Raw genomic sequence first — 27,323 nt, 5'->3', positions numbered from 1 at the left:
TCATATATTTTCCTCTGCTCAACGTTGAGTTGCCTTTCCAACTCTTCTAAGTTAACCGCATCCTCTTGAGCATGTGCCATGGCTCTTTCCACCTCATTCATAGCAGTGGCAGCTTCATTTTCAATAAGAGGTCCTCCTAGTGGATCCTGACTCAATGAAGCAGAACTCTGACTGTCCTGAGAACTGTCTCTGGCAATCTCGGCTGCAATCGTTGCTTCCTGCTCAATTTCCGCATTCAACATTTCTACATATTTGGGAAAAGCAGGACATTCTATGGTCTCCTTGGCGGCATTGAAAGAGTCTTCGTAACAGAGGAAATCTCCAAGCAGTTCCTCTTCTGCACGCCAAGGCTTGAAAAGTTGCAAAAGTGCTAAATAGAAAAACTCCTTTTTTTCAGGAGATTCGCCACTCAATTTTCGATGGTTTATCAAGTGGCATTTTCTTTGCTTGACCAGACATCCCTCACTTCCTATTACAGCATACACTCCTTTCTCAGTATCTTCTTTGATGTTCCTCTTGAACATGTAATTTTGCAGAACCTCATACAGACAAACATTCTCTAGGTGACTGCTTCGATTTGGATAATATGTATCCAACATGTTTGTCTTCAAAATGTCGGTACTGTTTGGCTCCTTTTCCGCCAAATACTCAATTTCCCGCACAGGTTTGAGAACTCGATTACGCGTTGCAGCAAGACCAAGACTCGCCCAAACGATACTCCTGGACTTGGCATAGAGACTTGCTGAAGACAACCGGTCAGAACATTCGTACGCTCCGATTTCTCGATGCGACAACATCTTCAGACTGAAACTGTACAACTTCTTGCTGAGGCTCTTTTCATGGGAAATGTCCTCCCACATATCCTTCAATTCTGTCTTCTCTTTTTTGGTGATATACGACGTCACATACCGAGCCACAGCCATACAGTTATCAGCCACAAACTGTATATCCATGTTAGCATTCCACATGGACAAAATCACCGGGTTGTAGTCGTTGATATACTTGGACTCTTCGTTCCTCTTCAAATTGTAAGTGTTTTTAGGTGATTTCTTCATCACATTATGTCGCAGCGAAGACATCAAACTGTTTACTCTTCCTTTAGAAATCACCGGTCGTGGGAAGCCGAAACGACATTTGGTGTAGAACTTGTCTTTGTTTCGGAATTTACGACGGCAGTACTTTCCACATCGATGGCTTTGGAAACGCAGAACTTTTTCTCTTAGGCTTTTCTTCTCCTTTGCGTTTGGAACAGCACACGTAGAATACTGTTGGATGAAACTCATCACTGAGTCTTCTGGATCCGTTCCAAATTTAGGTGCATCCTTGATCCACAGCAACATATGTATATGAGGAGCTCCTCTTGCTTGGTACTCCTTTCTCCAGAAGAAATCCAACACCTCTCCAAGAGGTGGATTCTTCTTATTCATGATGAAAGACATCATAGCTTCAAATCTATGATTGAAGTACCTACATACATTGACTGGATCCAAAGAGCACAGTTCTCCGGGTGTCTTGAATTCGATGTTTTCTACGTTAGCATTTGCCTCTCGTAGAAATTGAAGTAAGTCTTCCCAGCCATACTCGGCACAACTCAGAGTGAGGAACCATGTGGGAGTACCTAAGTTCCTCAGCATACATTTTAAATCACCATGACGACGGTACCAGTACTCATTAGTACCACGCTGACACGCCATGAGATTAATCAGGTGAGATTCCAAAATACTATCTTGGACATTCACTTTATCCATAAAATCACTTGCTGAGATGTTTTGCATGTGTATACCACTTTTCAAGATGTGGTTCACTGCATATGACAGTCCAGACAGATCACTTTCAAACAGGAGATGAAACAAATAAGGAATGCATTGTCGAAACCTAGCATCTCCTGCATACAATCGCAAAGTCCGGTATTCAGAAGCAGGAATTTGATGAGGTCGCTCATCATATCTTCCTCCCTGACCTGTTGGAAAAAGCTGTGGGAAACACCGAGCTTCCAAACTTTCCTCCCAAACACTAATGGGACTCCCTTTGGCTTGTTTCATTTGAAACAACTCAATAGCATTCCCCATGACTTCCTTTGAATGCAAAGGATGAACACTATAATGTTCATATATTTCCTCACTAGTAGAGGGTTCTACTTTCTCAATTTGACCAGCACACAAATCGCTATCCTCTTCCTCACTTACTTCCTCTTCTGCAACATATACATTCTTATAGTATTTATTATTTTTTTTCAAATACAATGTTGCCTTTTTAACTTTCCTAACATCTACTAAATCTTGCCATATTTTCTTATTCTTTGTCGGAACCCCATTAACTAAGATAACCAGAGGTTCCTCTTCCACTTTTTCTACTCCAATTGTGTTAATGTTTTTCTTCAAATCTAGAGGCAAATAAACAACTCTTCCCTTTAATCCTCTCTGTAAATCTGATGGAGGCAATTTCCCTGTCTTTGGCTCCATTCTTACAATAGCCTGAAAGGGATGGATACTTTGAATCAAAATAGATTCATAAGTATTTAAATCCTTCAATTCAGAAGGAATCTCAACCAATTCCAGATTATTATGAACTGCTCTAGCAGGCATCTGGTTTTGTTTTAATTTGTTACAACAATAAGTACACACACGTTGATCCAATCCCAAATCAAAACAATTTTCTACCATCAAGTATGTTGCAAAATCCTTCCATTCACTATTATTTTCCCTTTCACTTTTTGCATATAAATCCACTAACTTAGTCTGATTCTTATAATAAGTGCGTCTACAACACACACAAGTGAAATTAGGCCTCTCACTTGATTTCATGTCAAACGTCGCAATTTCCCTCTGGAAATTATCTGTACTGGAAACCTGTACACTATCTTCCAAATGACCCTCTACTTCTTGCTCAATTTCAACATTCTCCTCTTTACTTCCAAAGTAACAAAACTCAATTTCTTCACATATATTCTTCACATCTATTTCAGAACCATGCAAAAGAGCAGCGCATAATTGTTTCAGCATAATTGCTGGACTCTTAGCATAATACAACAGTCTAACTAACTTCCTCACTTTGTTATGATGCACTGCTAGCATCCTGAAATGATGAAAAACACTCTGGCATACTCTCCTGGAAAGACAAGCCAGTGAATGACCATGCAAACCTGTCACTTCTCTCACTCTGCAAGGATCTAATTCTTGCAACAACCTTATTTTCTGCTTCAAACTTTTCTTGTTAAATGTCCGTACAAAATCACAAAGCAAATTGATGGAATCCTGTCGCACACTGCAAATACTACTACACTTCCAGGTGTACACAGGACCCTTAGCACGTCTTCCTAAAACCTCATTACCTAACAACTCTTCTGCCTCTGTTGTCACAAGTTTTTCTTTTTCAACTGGACAACCATCTTTCACTTCATAAGCACGACCACTGATGTCAACTGCATGCACCAAATCATTATCCTGGAAATAACTCTCTTCATTAAAAAATGCCTCACAGCTTGAACTATGTATCCATTCTCCAGAAAAAACTTCACAAAAATTACTACGATTAACTATTCTCTTCCATCTACTATTTCTTTTGAAATCAAAAATTGCCTTGTTTAGCTTCCTAATTCTATTGATTATCAAAATAAATAACTTACGTTTAATTTCAAAAGCCTGATCAATAACTTTCTCAACTTTTTTTTTTCTCCTATAAAAAACTAATTTCTGTTGACCTTTCTTAATATTTTTTAACAAATTGCCAATTATCCTGTTACGGAACATTCGTTTACGAATCTCCGTAAACTGTTGTTTCCTTCTACTATCATGCACAGATTTATCTCTTGCTCTAGCAGTAACATTTTCATTTGTCCTTTTCTTTCCATTTGATTTACTTGTCATTTTATGGATTGAAACATTTTCTGTACTAATATTTTTTTTATTACAAATATTTCTTATGAAATATTTAGAGCTCTTACCCGGTGCTTTCTTCATGGCTTGAGAAATCTTTTTGTTAGAGGACTGCTGCATTTTTTTTTTCTCCTGCTGTCTTTGACGTTTTGCAGCCTTCATCTCTCTTATTTTTGTAGGCATCTTGAAATGATCTGCAGTTGAATCTGAGGAAAAAGATACTAAAAAATGTTATTAAACATTATTATCAAACAGTAAATCATTAATAGTGATCAAAAATATAACACACTACTTGACATTTTATTTTGAAGATTTTTTAGTCATTGCCATTTTTACAATACAGAAATACCAGAAAAGAAATGACATTTATATTTATGTTACCTATGCTATTTTATATGTGAATCTGATCTAATTTTATGAGCATATTTTAATATTTTATTGAAAACACTACACATAACCTGTTTTTGAAGGTGTTTTTATTTTTAAATTAAACGGTTTACCTTTTTACTTTTTATTGATTATAAATTTTAAAAATAAATGTTTATAATTCCAAAGGCTGAAGCAAGTCAGCTTCCCATCCGATATCATATAATTCAGACAAATCTGCATCCTCATCACGCTCTTCTTCATCCTCAGGATTTAAATCATCCAATGGATCAACATCCACTGATGTTTCAATTACAAGTTCAATGATGAGGTCAAAATCAACTGATTGCAGATTGTCGCTCATGTTGAGGTTGTCTTTATCTTTAAAGAAAGATAACAACAATGAGATGTTGCAGAGTAAGAGACAAATCTCACAGATTATAATAGTAAAATTATTTAACAAGAGTAACATTTTGCAGCTATTATTTAACCATGTCCAGCGATGCTGAGCAGGTGAAGCCTATGTCTAATTTTTCACTGAACAGGACTCATCTGTTCTTAACCTTGGATAAGCCTCAACGACTCTGTGTTCCCTGCACATACTCAAATGTTAAAGTGCAGATTTATATTAAATGGCAGATCCCCAGGCATGCACCAGTTAATGTGCACCACTGTTTTACCACCCATGGTGTGCCGCATTTACAATCAGATAGGAGAAAGCTGCTTCAAAACCCTGCGCCTGCTTGAAGCTTGCATAGGTCTTGACGCAGCATTGTATAGATGGGGCACCCCTGAGCCTTGCTGGAGCTGCATCGCACTTACGATACAACTCCAGCAATGCGCCACCTTTACAGCACAGATACGTCACGCATCTGTGCCATTTTTGCCCCATGCTGCGCCGCATTGTAAATACAGCACACCATGGGTGGCGGAACAGCGGCGCAAAATGACTGGCACATCCACTGCTGCATCGGTTTCATGTGGCACGTTTTTTTTACACCATGACACATCTGCCTAAATGCATCAATTTGTAATTTTCTCGCCTCATAGCAAATCTTTTGCACCGCCACTGCGTCACAAAAGTGACGCACAGTGGCGCAAAAGATGCATACACCTATCATAAATCTGTCCCTAGCATTTTAAATGATTAATTCAGGATGACGATAAGGTGTGGCCTATGCAGAGCTTTGTTTAAGGTGAGGCCTACTCAGGGTTGCAGATCAAAGTTACGCTTGATGAAGAATACAGAGGAGATAATACATGTAAAGGCCTACCAATGAAGTAAGTAATGTCCACTTTATTGCACCAGTCATCATAAATGTATCCCTAAGCTTCTTATCTTGTTACAGATGAACCACCATATGTACATGACATTTTAAGTAATTTCCACATGTGCAGTGTTTTCAAAATATAATTTGAAAATCGTTTTTGGGGAAAAGTAATGGTTTGCAAAATTATGACAATTACATAATGGTGTATGCTTCTCTATAAAGCATTTCAGTATCTCTAATGTCATTTTTCCCATATTACATTATAAGACCTTTCCCCATGAAGCACATTCCTTGTAAATATGCTCCCACCTGTGCATTGCAAATTTAGATTTTCACTGTTTCAGACACATAGCCATGTTGAAAGTGACCCAAAAAAATTGCAAACGTTTCCCCATGAAGCACATTCCTTGTAAATATGCTCCCACCTGTACATTGCAAATTTAGATTTTGACTGTTGCAGACACATAGCCATGTTGAAAGTGACCCAAAAAATTTGCAAACGTTTAAAAAAAAAAAACATTCATGTGTCTTAATGACATTTTAAGTCATTTCCCCATGGAGAATGTTTTCTAAGTGGCACAAAAGAGGTATACACCTATCATAAATCTATCCCTAGCATTATAAATGATTAAATCAGGATGACAATAATATGTGGCCTATCCAGAGGTTTGTTTAAGGTGAGGCCTACTCAGGATTGCAGATTAAAGTTACGCTTGATGAACAAAACAGAGGAGAACATTTTATTGTAAATGCCTACCAATGAAGTAAGTGATTTCTACTTCATTGCACCAGTCATCATAAATGTATCCATAACCTTACTTAAATTGTCCTTAAGACACATAAAAGCGTTTTTTGATTGGCTTTCCTGCATGGTAGGGTCACTTTTAACATGGCTATGTAACATAAACATTCAAAATCAAAATTTTCCATGTACAGGTGGGAGCATATTTACAAGCAATTTGCGCCACAAAGAAAGGTCTGACATTAAAATGGCAAAAATAACATCAGGGACAGTCAATTGCCTTATAAAAAACCATACACCATTATGTCCTTCTCATGCATTTAAAAACAATTCCTTTTTCCCAAAAACGATTTTCAAATCATAATTTCAAAAAACTGCACATGAGAAAATGACTTAAAATGTCATTGAAACACATTAAAGCATTTTTTGATTGGTTTTCCTGCATTGTTGATTCATTTTTATCATGGCTATGTAACACAAACATTGATAATTAAAATTTTCATGCACATGTAAGAGCATATTTACAAGCAATTTGCGCCACAGAGAAAGGTCTTACACTAAAATGAGAAAAATAACATCAGGAACAGTCAATTGCCTTATAAAGAACCATACACCATTATGTCCTTGTCATGATTTTATAAACAATTCCTTTTCCCCAAAAACGATTTTAAAATCATAATTTCTAAACACTGCACATCAGAAAATGACTTAAAATGTCATTAAAACACATGAAAGCGTTTTTTGATTGCCTTCCCAGCATGGTTTGGTCACTTTTAACATAGCTATTTAACACAAACATTCAAAATCTAAATTTTCCATGCACATGTGAGAGCATATTTACAAGCAATTTGCGCCACATAAATCATAATTTTCTCCTTAAAGCACACTATTCTCTATCTAAAGTAAAGAAATATTTTCTCACCTTAGCAAATACTTTGAGTTTGAAAACAGTCTCAGAAACACACCAATTTGTCTTCAGCAGAGCAAAAGGTATGCACTCCAGAGTCTGCAGCTATGAAAAGCACAGAAATGGTGTAATTCTTCACACATATTTCTCATGTCACCCAATCAAAACTCTTCCCTCACTTTTTTTCAAATGAAAACCCTTCCCCCTCTGCCCTTTCTGCCTATTTTCCATAGCAACCACCTCTTGGAGAAACTCTGGTGTTTGCAAATTCACACAACAATGTTGCAATTGAACTCTGAACTCTCAGTGCACCTGCATATCCAGTGCTTTCTTTCATTTAATGATTTTTTATTGACCACTCAAAATACATCTTTCAAAGAACACATCTCTACACCCTAACTTTCTGTTTTCATCAATCAAAATCCACCAATCACTGTTACTACTTCATGAACACAGAAACTCCACAGTTTTTTTCATTTCAAACTCACATTTTTTCAACTGCCATTTCATTGCCACACTTCATCTGACTGCAGGAGAACCTTCTCTCACCATGTTTTCTGTCTGGATTGTTGGTCATAGTTATATTCACTGGGCTCAAAGGTACGTTGAAAGCAGGAATTTACCTAACCTCAATTTACAAGATGTGGAAATTAAGTGGTTTGGCCACAGAGGATTAAAATGTCACCAATTGATACCATTGGTGAAAACCTTTATGCATTTGCCCAAACCTGACCTGTTAATTGTGCACTGTGGAGGTAATGACTTGGGCACTTTGACTGGTGTAGGTCTGGAAATGCTTTTAAAGGACACCTTTGAGCAATTAATGGCACTTTTTCCTCAGACTGCCTTGGTATATTCAAATATATGCCAAAGACAGAAATGGAGGTGGTCAAACCAATTTTGTCCACAAATTGAGAAGTCGAGGAAGCATGTAAACAAATCTGTTTCAGCTTACATGAGAGACCATGGAATGGGCTCCCTGTACAACAATAACTTGCGTTACTACATGCAAGATATCTACAGAGGAGATGGAGTTCACTTCTCAGATGAGGGCAACAGAGTTTTCACTCTGAATTTAAAAATGTGCATTGGTACCTACTTATAAGTACCAAAATGTACCATAAACCCAAAAGCTCTTCTCAGAGCTACCCTACATCTAATCACTCACAATTATTATTTTACTCTAACTTTTTTTACTAATTTTCAACAAAGTACGCTCCCTGGGGCGCTACCCGGTACGCGTACCGGGAGCTAACCTCGCGAAATTTTAAAAAAAAATGTTTTTTTTTCGCACATATGGGCCTCCTCAGCCACCCTCACAAAACCTAGGGGGTCAAGATAAGTCTACCATGCCCCCTTCTACCTATTCTGAACATTATTTGCCCTCCATCTTGTATCATAATTCGACCGAAACACAAAATGGTGGACTCCCGTTACGCTTAAGGTTCGCGTACCAGGGCGCTCACCGGTTCGCGTACCGGGTCGCTTCCTGGGAAGCGCACCATCAAAAAAGGTGGGAAAGTAGTTCACACAAAAGCCACTTGAGACAATTTCACCAAATATAGATTAGCTCATACTACATACCAATCCCTACCATTTTCACAAATTTGATTGGAATTCCATTTAGCCATTTAGCCTATAGAACTCACTAAATACCGTGAGGTAAATTACTTCACAAAACACATCTGAAGTGTTGGAATTGACAACCAATTAAAATGTTACTTTCATTTTCTACTTTTTTTACCTGACATTTAATTGGTTATGTACCCGAATATATATAAAGGAAGAGAAGGAAACACAGCCATTTTGACTACTACTTCCTGGTGTACATTTCTATTAGAATTTTCATTAATAACTTCAACTTCTTTTTAAAGGTAAGTTGTTATTTTTAAAACTGAAGTATATTGAGCACTTTAAGTTAATATGGCAAACTTTTTCTGTTAGTTATATACTATCCCTCTGTAGTACTTATAAATTTAGATACACTTTTTTATATTCCTACTTCCACTCTGATACTATACACTGCCCAAAGATAAATTCTCTGTTAAAAACTGCCTATCTAAAATTAATCCCAACTGTGCCCTACCTCTACTAATATATATTTTTTTATGCAAATTTCAGGAAAAATGGAAAGTGAACAAAACATTTCATTTGAAATTGTCCTTCCAGAGTCCAACACAGAAATCATTGATCCAAATGAGATTGAATTTATGGATGAATCTTGGGACCAAGAACTACTGCAATGTGTACAAGCAGTAGATAACCTCCTTGCAAATGAGGACATTTTACAACCTCAGAGACTACAATCTATATTCCATGATTATGAAATTTCTGACAATGAAATGTTAGAAAGTTTAATAAATTATGAAACACAATAAAAAAAACTTAAAAAAAAAAAAATAAATAATCAACAAAACCAACAATCAATTAACATACAGCATTTGAAAAGTCTATCATTCATTTTTCATTGTGATACGCTCCCCAGAACGCTTCCCGGTTCGCGTACCGGGCGCTAACCACGAAAAAAAATAAAAAAAAAATTTTTTTTTTTTGCTTAGCGGGGCCCCTTTAAAGCCTCCACATCAAACCTAGGGGGTCAGGGAGGAGCTAGTATGCCCCCTTATGGTTATTTCCCCCTTTGTTTTGGCCTCCTCTTGTCTCTCAATCCTACCGAGAGACAAGATGGCGGCCGCTCCGGACTGTTTAGAATGTTGACAGACACCGGAGAGCCAATCAGCTTAGCTACGCGAAGTTCCGGTACGCTTAAGGTCCGCGGACCGGAGCGCTGCCCAGAGCGCGCTTACAGATATATATCTTTTTTTAAACGTTAATTTCTCAAAATCCACTGGAGCACATATATTGAGACCTACAAAAGGCACATCGGGCTACCAGTCCCTACAATTTTGCCAAGTTTCGTGCAAATCCATTCAGCCGTTCGGGCTAAAAGTGAGGCTAACCGCCCTATGGAAAACTCAATGTTAAAAACACGTTTTGGGACCCCCCTTTTTTCTCGGCCCCCCCTGGACGAACCCCCCCAAAATTTTCAGGGGCTGCTCAGAAACAAAATGTTCCATTTTCCTGAAAATTTCAGCCAATTCCGTCCACAAACGCCAAAGTTATTAGACATAGAATTTTCAAAAATCCCATAGGGAAAAAATCCTAACTATATATACCTACTGGCGACCGCCAGTAGGTAATATCTATATATATATATAGATATATATATCTATATATCTATATATATATGGGGGACACAGGGAGGCTCCCGTCGTTTCAGCATTCTTCGAAAAACCCGACTTACCTGGAGCTGGCCCTTACCTACAGTTTTTCCCACTCCCCCACGCCACCTGCCTTGCAGCGCCGGGACAGTGCCTGCTGGGATTTGGAGTTCAGTGAACTTAAGACGAACTCCTATTGGTGTGATGATGTCATTAGGGGGAGGGGACACAGTGACCATCGGGTATTTTACACAGGACAAGTACTATGGGGGTGTTTCCTAACAGCATAAGGCACTGAAGAAGGCAAGTGTGCCGAAATGCATCTGCCGCTGCTGAGAGGTCTGAAATACAGGATTCCTGGACTGTTTCCCCCTGTTGGCCTCTGATCTTTTCTTTTTGGAGGGATGTTTACCGGATATATATCTATATATATATATATATATATATATATATATTTATAGATATAGATATATATATATCTATATATCTATATATGTATATTACCTACTGGCGGTCGCCAGTAGGTAGTTATAGTTAGGACCTAGTTTCTATAGGAAATTCGTAAAATTCTATTGGGAATAAGTTTGGCCCTGGTGGACGAATGTTTGCGAATTTCTCAAAGAAGATGGCTTGGTCCGCTGCGCTCATTCTGTGAACGTTTTGGGGGGATTGGTGAAGTGGGGGCTGAGATAAAAGGGGGGTCCCAAAACGTGTTTTTCCCATGTTATTTTCCATAGGACGTTTAGACACGGCTACAGCTCGAACGGCTGAATGGATTTATAAGAAATTTGGCAGAAAGGTAGAGTGTGGGTCGCAGATCACGCTTTTGTTTAAATAGTGATAATCCGTTCAGTAGTTGCTGAGAAAATTGAAGTTGAAATCAGTTATATATCTGTAAGCGCGCACGGGTGCGCGCACCTATGCGGGTGTGCGTGAGCGGCATTGTGATTTGCTGTTTAACGTCTGTCAACATTCGATTCGGAGGAAATCAGGAAGTGTTGTCCTCCATTTTGTTAGTGCGAGTGAATATATTGTACAGAACAAAGGGTTAGTATATGGAAAGGGGAGAAGGTAGAGATTGTCTGGCTGGGTAGGTTTTCTAAGGGGGTGCAGTATGGACCCTGAACGCGAAAAGACCATTTTTTTGGGGGAGAAAAAAGTTGCGGGGTGCACGCACTCGGTCGCGCACCCCTATTTACAAGACCGTGAAATACTATAGTGGTGAGAATGGAAAGGGAGCAGGGTGGAGAGTGTTTGATTTCGTAGGTTTCTTGAGGGGTTTATTAAGGATGACAAAAGTCTAAAAGTAGCTTTTTTTTGCAAATAAGTTACGTGGTGCGCGCACCCGGTCGCGCACGGCGATCAAAAAACATAAAGAAAGATGGAGATAAATTACAAGTTTGAGTGTTTAGATCTAAGGTGGCTCTTAAAAGAGCCCTTGTGTTAATTGAGTTTTTTCTGCACTTATAAGTAAGTTCCGATGCAGAGTCTCATGTTACAGAGGAAAATTCTATTTCCCTCATCCGTGAAATGAACACCATCTCTCCGATAGATGCCTTCCATGTTGAAACGCAGGTTGTTGTTGTATATAGAACCCATGTTATATTCTCTGAGGAAAGCAAACAGATTTATTTACATGTTTCCTTGCTTTCTCAATTTGTGGACAACGTTGATTGGACCAATTCCATTTTTGTCTTTAGCATATATTTGAAAACACCAAGACAGTTCGAGGAAAAAGTGACATCAATTGACGAAAGGTGTCTTTTTGAAGCATTTCCAGACCTACCCCTGTTAATGTGCCTAGATCATTCCCACCACAGTGCACAATAATCAGGTTAGGTTCAGGGAGATGCATAAAAGTTTTCACCAATGGTATCAATTGGTGACATCTTAATCCTTTTTGGCCAATCCACGTAATTTGCACATTTGGTAAGTCAAGGTTAGAAATTCGTCTGTTTGCAGCATATTTTTCACTCCAGTGAATATAACTGTGTCCTACAAGCCAAACCTTCATTTTCAAGGCACATGCAGTAGTACTCCGATGGGTTCTGGAAGTGGAATGGCAAGTAGATGGTGAAAGTCACGATAAAAAAGTGTATGAGGTGTCGTGTTGATGAAAAACTGAAAATGATTGGTTGATTGTTATACCTCAAGATTTAAGACTACGTTGTATGTTACTGTTTTTTTAAAACAAAATGTTCTATTGGTTGTGGAAAAAAAGAAATGTAAAAAAACAGTAGGTAGGCGGGTGTGTTTGCAGGGAATTGCGCCATTTTGCTTTGATTTAGAACGTTGAGATATGAACTTTTGACCTGTGCCTTCAGCCAGATGCAGAATGAGCTGTTACCATGGTAACAGGCAGAAAAGGCAGAGGGTGAAGGGTGACCGTTATGTGACTTTGAAAATATTGAAAGGATAACCAAATGAAATGTTAATTTGATTATGAAATTGTGCGGGAACAAATATGATTGGTTGGAGAGACATATATGAGTGTGTATTGACAGGAAATCTATGCCATTATTCTTTGGTTGCAGTGATAGAAGTATTATTGAGAGCTCCGTCAAACGGCTATCGTTTTGCTACTATCATTGTTCTACATCTGATAAAGCATTGGGAAAGGTGAGTGTATAAATGTTTGTTTTATGATGTACCGTTAAATGTGGTTTGATCACTATATTAGATTATTTGACTTACAGTGTCTAAGCAAACACATTTTTGACTTTGTTACGGTTTTATATGTTTTCAACTACTGTTCCATTTTATTACATCACTGTTTTTAAACATTGTATCTTTGTTATTATTAGTTTAAAATTACGATTAATAAATTTGATTAAGGTTAGTGGACTTCAGTCATGTTCTTATGCTATCAACTACTGTTAGGTCTATGAATTAAATGTAAGTTAGAGACGGATCTGCAATGAATTTTGGGGGGGGCGAAAAAAAAAGATTTTTTTGTAGGGGGACATGAACGTGTAAGCAGTAGGTAGAGTAAAGCTGGAGGGGCTCTTAGAATGGGTAAAACAAGTGCAAGGCCTAATTAATATTGAAATGGTTCTTTATACAGATGTGAAACGTTCAGGTCCGGCTCTGTGTGTATCTGGGATGTATGTTATCTTGGGCTTCCACAGCAGACGTGAGGGGGGGAAGGGGGCTGAATTTCTGTGAAGTTAATGGGGGTTGTGCGCCGTTTTTTCACTTTCTTTCAAGTGTGAATTATAGTTTTGAATGTATTTATGGTATACTGAATAAACGGAATATAAAATGTAATAAAATAGACAGAAATAAATTGAGATTTGGGAGCGTTTGCACATAATTTGTAAAGTTGGTTACAGATCAAAAAAAGAAATTAGCAGAGACACTGATAATGCAGGTAGAGAGAAAAATAGTAGATTATATGTGATATCGTCGACAAAAAGTGGGAATGCTTTAGGTATTTTAAACTTTAAGTTTGAGGAAAAAATTACAGTGTGGTTTGCGGCTGAGGGAGGTGGTGGGGGTGGGGTGAGAAGGAGAGGTGTCCCAGTACAATCAAATGAAAAACTGTGACCATGAGGTGTTCGTGGAGTATATGCCTTCATAAATTGATGTAGAAGACCAAATATATATAGAGGTTTCTGTGTTCCGCCATGTGACTGTATTTTCATCTCACTCCTGCTTTCCGTATCAGTTGCTTTGTGTTATCTTAGTGTGTGTATGTGTGTGTGTGTGTGTGCGTTCAGTCTGGGCTGAGGAAGTTTGTTCTGCAGGCAGACACAGATAGTCACATCAAAGTACTTGGCAGGTTTTGAAAATATTATTTATATAATTGAGATGGCTTTCGGAAGTGTTAGTCAGTGTATGTCAAGTTTCAGAATTACCGCTCGGTGGGCTCCACAGAACTGAGGATTTGTTGTGTTTCTCTTCTTAGTCCGTTTGGTTTCTCACTTTGTTGTCTGATGGCTGGCAAAGAAGTGTTTGTTATAGTGGAGATGAAAGGGTGATAAGTACTGAAATACGAGATAGCGTGTGCTCTGTGGAAGCGGGGGAGCAGTGATTAACAGTCTGAGTGAACCACAACTGCGGCGGTGCTTGGTTACAGTAATAAATTATTTTTTTGCCAGAGGTACGATTGATGCTATGGTTCACAACCCGCAAAGAAACGCTTGAGTGACCGTCGCAGGCCAGCGGGTTGAACTATGAATAATTCAGGTTGACAAAAGAGAACATGAATTGAGTACAGCTGAGATTACGTCAAACACATGAATACAGTTTTAGTATACATTATTTCAGTTGTGAATATTGGATAAAAGAGGGAACGTATATATTTCAAATGTTTTCACTGATGCAGTGCTTTGAAGCGAAGTTTTTGATGTAATACAAGTAAACATATTATAAAGAAAGTAGTGGGCATAGTTACTAGTCCATACAACACAAATGATGGAAATGTAGTATGAAGCAAAATGAATAACGTTTAAAAAACATATTGTACAGCCCCGCAATCAAATATATTAAATTATATTGCATGCAAGAAGGTGTCTTTTGATTTTAAGTTCAGTAATCATATATGAAAATGCTAGTGGTTAAACATCACCTCATTAACAATTAGTTTTCTGCATACGAAGCAGTAACAAGCTTGTTGTATGGTATTGTGAAAGGAAATGAAAAACGCGCCAAAAGCGAGAACTTGGCTGGAGGTGCATGTATGTTATCTGCCGGTACGTTTGAAAATGAGTACTCAGAACAACTACTGTATTGAGATAATTTTTTGAAAGGTTTCAGTACTCAATGTAACATACAGGTTGATAAGCATGGGTAACATCAGTGTAATCATATACTTTTCAGTTATGAATCAAAAATCTTTCAATAGGCATAAAACAAAAACAGCACATATGTGTGTAAGGCGAAAATTGGAGTAGAAAGGGAAAATGGTGATAAACGATCTAAAAAGTCATTGTAACTATACACATTTATCAGGGCACATTTAACCATATTTTACGCAGCCTTGCTCCGAGAATATTTCAAATCAGATAAGATAACATAAGGTAGTGATTTGTTGAAATTAGAGCATCATGAAATGTTTTGAAGAAAATCGAGTAGGTGTGGAAAAAAAAATTAACTCCACAAAAAATAAAAAAATCTCACCAGCAGGAAATTGCAATGTCCAATGTCAGTAAAGCCAATAGGTCTGTTTATATAAAATATAAAAATAAAAAAATAATAAGAAAAATTAGGAAGGGAAAAAACAGTCAAGATATCAATGGCTTGCTTAACAGTTATCCTTCCATTGAATAGGCAAAGTAAGTGGCAACCGCTTCTAAAAGAAAGTCATTGTTATCATCCGAAAACAAGTCAGCCATCCAATTGAAAAGAGGAAATGAACATACATGGTCATTAATTACCGGAGCCTCTAGTAGCATCAGAGGAGAACTCGGTGAATTTTCAATGTAGCTGTGTGCCAAGAAATCTTGCGCCGCTGCGAAAATATTCCAATGACCCAGAATTCCATGTATCGCTGCAAAGGCCATAATCCCTCCGTCGGAACAAAGCTGTTCATGATCAAGTAACGGATTCATGAGATGATTGTAATTCACTTCAGGAGGTACGGAGTTGCAGAGACATAAGTCCAGGGCCCACATGAAATCACAGCTCAGGCAATGAAATACAGGCTGCACACAGGTGAAATAGGAAAATCGAAACGATAATCCATATGATGCACTCAAAGTCGCGAGTGGCAGAATGCCATACTGGTCCAGCATCCTGTGGCGAAATAGTTCTAAGTGTTCCAGCTTGTTTGCGAAGGCAGGACGGACATCCATTTTGTAATAACGAAAATAGGAATATAAAAGTTGCAGCTTCTGGTAGTAGATGAGGAAGTTCAGAAACATAGATCTGAGAGTATGGAGTGAGAGTAGCAGAATGCCTTTAAATGATTTGGTGCAAAAAAATCACCAAACCATTGGTTAGTTGTTGCAAAAAAAATAGTGCAGCTGGGAAGTGGAGGAGCGTTAAAGATTATGAGAGTCACCTCAGAAAATTGTACAGGAAGGTCACTATTTAATAAGGTATGCAGTTTTCTGTGAGTGTTAGCTAAGTGAATGAGATTTGTTTGCGAACAGATGCTTGGGTAGCTTCATTTAGGGACAATAAGGCTGTTGTTCAAGTCTTGGGATGGAACTTTGAGTTCAAGGCCGTATTTTGCGGCCAGATGGAAACATCAAGGTTCCCATGCGTGGGTGGATGAAGTTTATTTTTACAGAGAGGCATATGCAGAGTGACTATTACAGACTAAAGCTTGTGGTTTAAAAAGTCATAGTAATTGACATTGTTTGAAAATAAATAATTACTGCTGAGTGTTAAGGTAAAATTTGGCATTATAGGAGATACCGGTGTACCTTTGAAAACACATGCAACATTACAGCGCTTCCTGTTAATTAAGTCATGCAATTGGTAGTGCCTGGATGTGAACGATTATGTGCAGCATTGATATTTTTGACACTGTGTACTTATGAGTAGTGGAGAAGTGACGCAACGAAATGATGTTAGGTGAATGTAGTGTGGTTACGGAACGGAAAACCTTTAAAGAGAGTTACATTTAGTATGGAATACTTTTTATTTTTTAACAAACTTAGGTATGAGAATATTGCTATAGTGTCAGTGGGACTGTAAGTTGAAGTTTGATAAACACTAGTGAGATAAGTAAATTAAGGTTTATTTAACATGTGCAGCTAATATTCTGTGAGAAAAGGCAATAGTCTACAGTCTTGTAAATAGGGGTGCGCGACCCAGTGCGAGCACCCCGTAACTTTTTACGGCGAAAAAACATGTTTCTTTCGCGTTCAGGGTCTATACTGGACCCCCTGAGAAAACCTACTCGGTTAGATAATCTGTACCTTCTCTCCTTTCAATGTTCTAACCCTTTGTTCAGTAGAATACATTCACTCGCAGTTACAAAATGGCGGGCAACACTTTCTGATTTCCTCCAATTCTAATGTTGACAGACGTTAAACAGCAAATCAGAAATCTGTAAACTGTATATTTTTGCAATTTTAAACAATAGGCAAAATAACTAAACTTAAAGTTCTGAAACTATCTTCAAGGGTTGTCTGCCTTTGCATCATAAAATTTTATTTTTAAACCACGTGAATCACAGTCTTGTAAATAGGGATGCGCGACCGAGTGCGCGCATCCCGTAACTTTTTCAGAAAAAAAAATTTTGTTTTCGCGTTCAGGGTCTATACTGCACCCCCTGAGAAAACATACTCGGTTAAATAATCTGTACCTTTTTCTCTTTCCATGTTCTCACCGTTTGTTCGGTAGAATATATGCACTCGCACTAACAAAATGGCGGACAACACTTCCTCATTTCTTCCGAATCGAATGTTGACAGACGTTGAGCAGCAAATTATAATTCCGCTAACTGTAAATTTTTGCAAATTTGGAAAAGAAGGCAAAATTATAAAACTTTAAGACCTAAAACTATCTTCATGTCTCCTCTCCTTTTGCACCATTAAATTTTAATTATAAACCACGTTTCCTTTTCATTACACAGGATTGTTTCTCGGTTTTGCACATTCAATGCATAGACACTTTTTCTTACTTTTTAGTCAGTTATGCGGGTGTGCGTGAATGGCATTGTGATTTGCTGTTTAACGTCAGTAAGATAGCAATTCGGGGGAATTCAGAAAGTGTTGACCGCCATTTTGTTAAAAAACACCCAGCATATAATCTATGTATTTAGGAAATAAATATAGAAAGTAAGATTGTGTAGCGGTGCATATCAAAAATATTGCATGTAGTATCCTGGTAATGTATGGTAGATTATATTGTAAATGATGATTGATTTAAAAAAAATGTGGGTGAAAAATTTGGTAAATAAATGTGGTTCACAAAGAAATCTGAAACTTAGGCTTTACGATATATATTGGATAGAAAATTTGGGAATGTATTTGTTAGGCATGATATTTGGTAGAATGGGTGTATGTTGTCTAATACATATGTCTGTATTATGTTAAGTAAAATTCAGTTGTTTATTTTTTTAAAGAGTGTTTGGTGCTGAAAAGCAACAACCTGAGGTGAACGTGAGAGTATACAAACAGAAAATCCTTTTTTACAGGTGAGTTGATAATTTTTAAATGATAATTTAATTTTTAAACAGATTACCATAATATGCATGTTTTTTAAGAAAATTTACACTGCTTCTCTTTTGCAGGAGGATTTTAATTTCTATTATAAACATGTCTGTACATGCTTGTAGTAGATATGTATTTTGAAATACGGTTCCATTGTTTATTGCTACAACCTTTTTATGGGTGGGGTCCATGTGTTATTTTCTATGCAGTTTTGGTTCATCTATTCTTTGACTGTAAGAGTTTGCTGTTTACGTGGATTTATTCTTGCTAAGTCATCATTATGTCTCTAACTTATGCTGTATCATTTGTGTACAGTCATTTTTCTGAAATTATAGAGGTGTATTATGACATGGCTGTTGGCGTGATGGGCATTTCGGATGCATTTTTGTGACTGTACTATCTATTTGCACTCTATTATATGCATTTGCACAGGTGTATTATGATGAGGTCAGTCGGACGCCATGGAGGGACTTACGGTGGGGCAGGGAGAGAGGGAGGGGGAGGTGTAGGGTGGAGAGATCTAAAATGTGGCCTATAGATAAATTCAGGAAAGTATACAATTCAATTAATAGAATACATTTTTTAGTGTACACAGCATCGCATTTTGGAATGCAGTGCACACTGCAAAATTCATTTAAATAATTAAATTATGTACTTACTACAAATTATCTATATCCTGGTTTTTAGGTCCCTCCACCGTAGACCTCCCCCTCCTCGTCTGCCTGCCCCACCATAATTCCTTCCACGAGTTGCGGCTGAATATGGTTTCATATGATTATGATGAAATGTTTTCCATTAGATGAAATTTACATGTTGAGTATGCTGTTAAAGGTAAAAGCAACTGCCTCTGTGTGAAGTAGCAATCTGTTCAGTGAATGTTTAATTGGTATATTGTGAGTCACTTCTTCAGTTTGCATATAGTTTGAATCACAGTTTGTAGTGGTGAAGTTAGAAAATAGATCTCTACAATTAAATTAGAAAGTGTATACATAGTTCTACAGCACAGAAATGCAGAAAACAAATTTCACGTTGAAATGTGTTTTTAAAGCATAATTTCAATTAAAGAAATTAAAAGGGATAGTGTTAATGTGTTGGATCATAGTATCAGTTTCTTTCTAAAATAAAGAGGTAGGTCCTATATTAATCAAGGTAGTTTATGTCTTAAAAAGTATGAAAATGTATGTAGTTCAAAGATTAGTTAAGGTAATTTTTGGTTAACTAATCATAAAAAAGATATAATTTAGTCTTTATATTTTTTTAAAAGGACACAGAAGATAGAAAATAAAAAATAAAATGGAAGATTACTCAGAAAATATGAATGTCCATTTTGAAATGGCAACTGAACTGATTGAAGAATTAATAGAAGGAGTATTTGAAGAGGAAAATGCAACAGAAAATGAGGAGTTTTTGGACTGCACTTTTGATAGTGCATATTTAGAAACGGTGGAAGAAGAAGAGAATTTGGAAGAGGAAAACAATAATGAAGTATCTGATGAAATGATGCTAAATGTGCTTCTGGAATATGAATTATTAAATCAATAAAATTAATTTTGTTTTAAAAAAAAACCTTCAAGACATTATTGTTGTACTATTAATCGGTATTCTCTTTTTTGAGAATGACAGTAAAAGTTGTGATGAGGTGCATAAAAGATTAAAGTTATAGAAATAAAAAGCATTAGGAACAACTACAATGCTTGAAAGTTAGAATAGTACTTATATGCCTGAAAAATTACATTCATTTAATACATGTGTAATGATAACACAGATAGGAAGTGTCATCAATTTAGAAACAATATTCACTATAGGATCTTCTACTCTGACCAGAGACTGTTTCTTTGTCTTTATTCAAGTTATAAAATCAAGCAGTGGTTATAATTTGTATGTTATATGGTAGTAGGGGTCTATAATATTTTTTTACTTTTTTCCAAACAGATTGTCATTTATATCACAAACATCAATCACTATGCCAACGAGAAATGAAAAAAGAAAGCTGTATAAAAAGACATACCATTTGAAGAGAAAAGAGGCACAAGATTTACCTAATCAACAAAGGACGGAGAAAAACAAGAGTGCTCCTGGTAAGAGCAGCAAGGATTTTTTTTTTAAATTGTGTCAAAGGAAAAGTCAATTGGATAATGTTGAAAAGGAAAAACAGTTTTCAGTATCTACAAGGAGAAATGGAAGAAAAAAGAAAACGGTGTCTGAAAACAGTGGTGAGGAAAGTATGTACAGTAAAAGACATACGAATCAGTTTGCGGAAATAAGGAAATGTATGTTTCATAAGAGAGTTGTTATAAATTTATTACAAAAGGAAAAAGTTTCTAAAAGGAAATCTGCTTTTTATAAGAAAGAGAAATATATAGAGGAAGTTGTGGATGAGGCGTTCGAGACAAAAAAAAATTGTTTATTTTAGTGCTTAAAAGAATAAATACACTAAATAAGGCAATCAGAGTTTTAAAAGTTAAGAGTAAATGGAAGAGACACATAAATAGAACTAATTTTTGTAAAAATAATTCTGGTAAATGGATGCATACTTCAAATTCTGAGCCATTTTTTAATGAAGAGAGTTACTTTCAAAGTAACGATTTGTTGCATGCAGTTGACACCAGTGGTCGAGCGTATGAAGTGAAGGATGGCTGTCCTATTGAGAAAGAGAAAATTGAGGTCAGAAATACAGAAGAGGAAATAGGTGGAGAAGTTTTACAGGGACGTGTTCATGCTCCTGTTTATAGTTGGAATTGTAGCAGTATTTGCAGTGTACGACAGGATTCAATTGATTTCTTTCGCAATTTCTTACGTAAGTCCTGTAAGGAAAGTCTAAAAAAAAAATTGTAATGTTGCAAGAATTAGATCGTTGCAGAGTGAGAGAAAAAACTGGTTTGCAAGGCCATTCTCTGGCTTGTCTGTCAAAAAAAATATGCCAGAGTGTTTTCATCACTTTAGGATGTTAGCAGTGCATCATACCAAAATGAGAAAATTAGTCAGAAATATGTATTATGCAAAAAGTCCAGCACTTAAACTTAAAGAGTTAAATAGTGCTCTTTTGCATGGATGTGCATTAGATGTGAAGAATATTTGTGCAGAAATTGAGGTAAGTTATTTTGGTCGAAATGAGGAGAATATAGAAACTGATATAGTTATAGAAGGAAATGTGTTAGAAAATGTTGGACATTTTAATACTGAAGAATTTGAACAGGAAATAACAAAATTTAAGGTGATTGCAGGTGAAAAACAAAATTTAACTTGTGTGTGTTGTCGACGCATTCATTACAAAAGTCAAACTAGGTTAGTTGATTTATATTTAAAAAGTGAAGATCAAGATAATACTCAGTGGAGAGAGTTTGCAACTTATTTGCTGGTAGAAAAGTATTTTGATTTGGGTTTTGAGCAACGTATTTGTAAATATTGTTATAATAAATTAAATGAAAATAAAATGCCTGCTAGAGCTGTTCATAATAATCTTGAGTTGATAAATATTCCATCGGAACTGAAGGATTTAAATACTTATGAGACTATTTTGATTCAATGTGTACATCCTTTTCAGGCTATTGTTCGTATGGAGCCTAAGACTGGGAAATTAAATCCTACAGATTTACAAAGAGGATTAAAGGGTAGAGTTGTATATTTGCCACTTGATTTAAAAAAAATATGGAGACAATTGGTATTGAAAATGTAGAAGAGGAACCTCTTGTTATTCTAGTTAATGGTGTACCTACAAAGAGTAAGAAAATCTGGCAAGATTTAGCGGATGTTAGGAAAGTGAAAAAGGCAACGTTGTATTTAGTCAAAAATAATAAATACTATAAAAATGTGTATGTAGAAGAAGAAGATGTAAGTGATGAAGAGGATAATGATTTGTCTATTGGACAAATTGAAAAAGTCGATATGTCCAGAACTGAAGAAATTTATGAACATTACAGTGTTCATCCACTGCATTCCAAAGAAGCAATGGGGAATGCTATTGAATTATTTCAGATGAAAAAAGCAGAAGGAAGTCCTATTAGTGTGTGGGAAGAAAGTTTGGAAGGTCGTTGTTTCCCACAGTTATTCCCAACAGGTGAAGGTGCGCGATATGATGATCGACCTATGCAGATTCCTGCATCTGAGTACCGGACTACAAGATTATATGCAGAAGATCCCAGATTTCGTCAATGTATTCCATATTTGTTTCATCTTCTGTTTGAGAGTGACTTATCTGGTCTTTCTTATGCAGTAAACCATATCTTAAAAAGTGGAGTGCATCTGCAAAATGTTTCAGCAAAGGATTTTATGGATAAAGTGCAACAGAAAGATAGTGTTTTGGATTCTCACCTAATTAATTTAATGGCATGTCAGCGTGGTACTAATGAATATTGATACCGTCGTCATGGAGATTTAAAATGCATGCTAAGAAACTTGGGAGCACCAACATGGTTTTTAACTCTAAGCTGTGCAGAGTATGCCTGGGAAGATTTACTTGAATATCTTCGAGAGGCGAATGTAAATATTGAAAATATAAACTACAAGACACCAGGAGAATTGTGTTCGTTGGATCCGGTTAATGTTTGCAGATATTTTAATCATAGATTTGAAGCAATGATGTCGTTTATTACAAACAAGAAGAATTCACCGCTTGGTGAAGTTTTGGATTTCTTCTGGAGAAAAGAGTACCAAGCAAGAGGTGCTCCTCATATTCATATGTTACTAGGGATCAAGGATGCTCCCTAACTTGGAAAAGACTCCGATGACACTGTACTGTCTTTTATTGAACAATATGCCACTTGTGACATACCTAACAGTACAACTGATAAAGACTTAAGAGGAAAAGTGTTACGGTTTCAAAGACATCGTTGTGGAAAATATTGTCTGCGAAAATTCAAATCAAAGGATAAGTTCTATACAAAATGTCGTTTTGGATTTGCACGACCGGTGCTTTCAAAAGGAAGAGTCAACAATTTGATGTCATCTTTGCGACATAATATCACAAGAAGATCACCCAAAAATACATACAATTTAAGAAGAGGAGAAGAGTCCAAATATATAAATGACTATAACCCTGTCATTTTGACCATGTGGAATGCTAACATGAATATACAATATGTTGTGGACAACTCTATTGCTGTGGCTCGATATGTAACGTCTTACATCACGAAATCTGAAAAGACGGAACTGAAGGAGATGTGGGAAGATATTGCTCATGAAAAGAGCCTAAGCAAGAAATTGTATACATACAGTTTGAAGATGTTATCACATCGAGAAATTGGAGCATATGAATGTTGTGATCGATTATCATCAGCAAGTCTTTATGCGAAATCTCGAAGTATCCTGTGGGTGAGTTTAGGTCTAGCAGGCACACGAAACCGTGTTTTGAAAACTGTGCAAGAAATTGAATATTTAGCACAGAAAGAACCAGATAGTACAGACATTCTGAAAACAAATATGTTGGATACATACTATCCAAATAGAAGTACTCTGCTTGAAAATATTTGTCTGTATGAAGTACTTGAAAAATACACTTTTAAAAGGAATATTAGAGAGAATGTTGAAAAAGGTATATACGCTGTAATTGGACAGGAAGGATGTCTGGTGAAACAAACAAAAGGACATTTGATTAATCACCGAAAACTGAGTTGCGAAAATCCAGACAAAAGAGAATTTTACTATTTAGCTCTTTTGCAACTCTTTAAACCATGGCGTACTGAAGAGGAACTACTTGGAGACTTTGTTAGTTATGAAGATTCCTTTAACGCATCTAAAAGTAGTATAGAATGTCCTGTTTTTAGTAATTATCTTAAAATGTTGAACGACGAAATAGAGCAAGAAGCAACAATTGCAGCAGAGATTGCTAGAGAAAGTTCACAAGACACTCAAAGTTCAGCATCGTTGAGTCAGGATCCACTGGGAGAACCAATTATCCAAAATGAATGAATGAATGAATGAAAGTGAATTTATAACAGCGCGATTGCTGCCCTGAGGCGTCCAAGCGCTAAAAAAAAAGGAACCAGGTGAAGGGTAAAAGAGGTTAAGAACCAGAAAAGGTTAAGAACCAGAAAAGGAGGGAAAAACTGAGTTAAATTAAACGGAATTGAATAGGTGTGTTTTTAACTGTTTACGGAAGAAAACGAGATCAGGATTGGATCTCAAGTGAGACGGGAGGGAGTTCCAGATCTTGGCGGCATTGAAGGCAAACGTCCTTCCGCCAGATCTAGTCCTTTTAACTCTGGGGACTGCTGCCAAGAAGGCCTGACTAGAGCGCAGATTTCTACCTGGGTGATACTGGCTTACTAGATTACGGGTGATTAGGGGACCCGAATCCCAGAAAGCCTGGTGAGCAATACACATTGCTTTAAAAATGACTCTCTTACGCACTGGGAGCCAGTGAAGATTAGTCAGAGCCGCCTTTACTGACAATCTACGAGGAATCTGCAGCAGAGTACGCGCGGCACAGTTTTGTCCCAGCTGTAATCTCTTTAAGGTGTACTCTGGTGCACCCAGTTATAGGGCGTTGTTGGAGTCCAGCCGTGATTGTATCAGGCCCTGTATGGCTATCTGCTTTGCCTCCATTGCGAGCAAAGGAAGAACTTTCTTCAGTGTCCTGAGTATTCCAAAGCAGGTGGCTGAGAGCTTTGTGACCTGAGTGTTGAGTGAGAGACTCCTGTCCAGCCATACCCCTAGGCTTTTGATGTTATCCTTCGGGGCCGGAGGGGGACCTAGACAGGGGGGCCACAGTGAGTTGAAGAATGTGGGGTCGGCAGGGCCCAGGAGCATGAGCTCCGTTTGGTCACCATTAAGTTTTAATGATGACCGAGTCATCCAGGACTTCACCTCCTCCAGACATTCGGTTAGTCCCCCTGAACGTGGTTGGAGAGCCTCCTGCGCTAATGAGACCACCAGCTGGGTATCGTCCGCATAGGATATGATCTTGACTCCATACGGACGAACTACCTCAGCCAGTGGCCTCATATAGACGTTGAACAGCGCGGGGCTTAAAGAGGAGCCCTGCGGGACTCCACACTTCAGGGGAATGCTAGAAGACACTGTCTGTCCATCAAACACTTGACCTGTTGCTCAGAAAAGATTTTAACCAGAGCCAAGACTTGTCCACAATGCCGACATTCGCAAGACGGTTCAGTAGGGTGGCATGACTGACCGTGTCGAACGCCGCACTGAGATCAAGGAGGATCACTGCCACTGATCCTCCCTGATCAAGGATTTTCCTGGACTCCTCGATGACCATTAGGAGGGCGGATTCTGTTCCATGCTTAGGCCTGAACCCTGTCTGGGTGGTGTCTAGCAGCTGGTTATCTTCAAGGAAGCTGACCAGCTGGAGATTGACATACCTCTCCACGATCTTACTCACCCAGGGAAGCAGGGAAATCGGACGATAGTTTCCAAAGTCCGATGGTTCCAGATTGGGCTTCTTTATCAGCGCTCGGACCATCGCCCGTTTCCAAGCAGAAGGGACAATGCCCGAGGCAAAGGAGGCATTTAGCAGGTTCCTAATTTATTTATTTATTTATTTATTTTTTGCTATTTTTAAAGCGCGCAAATACCCGTACAGGTGTCTCGGCGCTGGTGATCAAAGAAGCTCCCTACACTTTAAAGGGGTGGTTAGGCAGAAGAAAAAAGCCAAGTCTTGAGGCTCTTTCGGAATTTAAGGAGCGTGCGGGCAGTTTTGATATAGAGTGGGAGGGTGTTCCACAATTTAGCAGTGGCTGTGGTGAAGCACCTGTCTCCCCAAGTGACCTTTTTTGTCCGAGGGACATACAGCATGAAAGCTGTGGAGGATCGAAGGGTTCTGCGTTGCTCCAGTGGGCGGAGAGCTTCTTTTAGGAACTTAGGCCCTGAGTTGTTAAGGGTCTTATAGGCTATACAAAGAGCCTTAAACTTTATTCGGCTCCTGACTGGGAGCCAATGGAGCTCTTTGATGTGATGGGAAACAGATGTGAATTTGGGGATGGAAAGTAAGGTTCTGGCCGCCGCGTTTTGCACAGTCTGGAGTTTGTTGAGCACTCCTTCCTGAGCGTTGAGAAGCAAAGAGTTGCAATAGTCAGTTCTTGAAAACACTAAAGAGCTAATAAGTGTTTTGCCGGCTGACTGTGGTAGGTAAGGGAGGATTTTCTTGATTTTTTTGAGGGTGTAGAAGGGGGATGATACGACGGCATTGGCGTGATGGTGGAAAGTCAGTTTAGTATCAAAAGTAACCCCCAGGTTGCGGACCTTAACCACCGGTTGGGGGGGAGATCCCAGCTCGGGTGGCCACCATTGTGGGGACCATGTTGGTCTCAAGCTCCCGAATGTCATCACCTCCGTTTTATCGGAGTTAAGTTTAAGGCAGTTTGATGACATCCAGGAGCCTATTGCCTTCATTCCCTCCTGAAAGTTAGCTGCCACGCTAGCTCCATTATTGTACACCGATAATACTAGTTGCGTATCGTCGGCGTAAGTGGTAAGGGCAATACCATAGGATTTTATCACCCTCGCTAAGTCCGATACATAGATATTAAAAAGCGTCGGACTTAGCGAGGAGCCCTGTGGAACGCCGCAGGGAAGTGAGAAGGTCTGGGAGGTGAAGTTACCCATTTTGACAGTCTGTGGACGATTGGCGAGGAACGAAGCAATCAGATCTTTAGCTGTTCCTCCTATTCCCAGAGCTGCGACACGGTCGATCAGGGTGGTATGATCGACCGTGTCAAATGCAGCGGAGAGATCTAGGAGTATCAAGACGGCCGATCCTCCCTTGTCCATGGTTGTTCTGATTTCGTCTGCGGCTTTCAATAATGCTGTCTCTGTCCCGTGTCCCTGCCTGAAACCGAACTGTGTGTCATCTAGCAAGTTGTTGTCGTTGATGAATTTT

Source organism: Lissotriton helveticus, chromosome 2_2 (assembly GCF_964261635.1).
Source record: "Lissotriton helveticus chromosome 2_2, aLisHel1.1, whole genome shotgun sequence".
Lineage (NCBI taxonomy): Eukaryota > Metazoa > Chordata > Amphibia > Caudata > Salamandridae > Lissotriton > Lissotriton helveticus.
Note: the sequence above shows the minus strand (reverse complement) of the source record.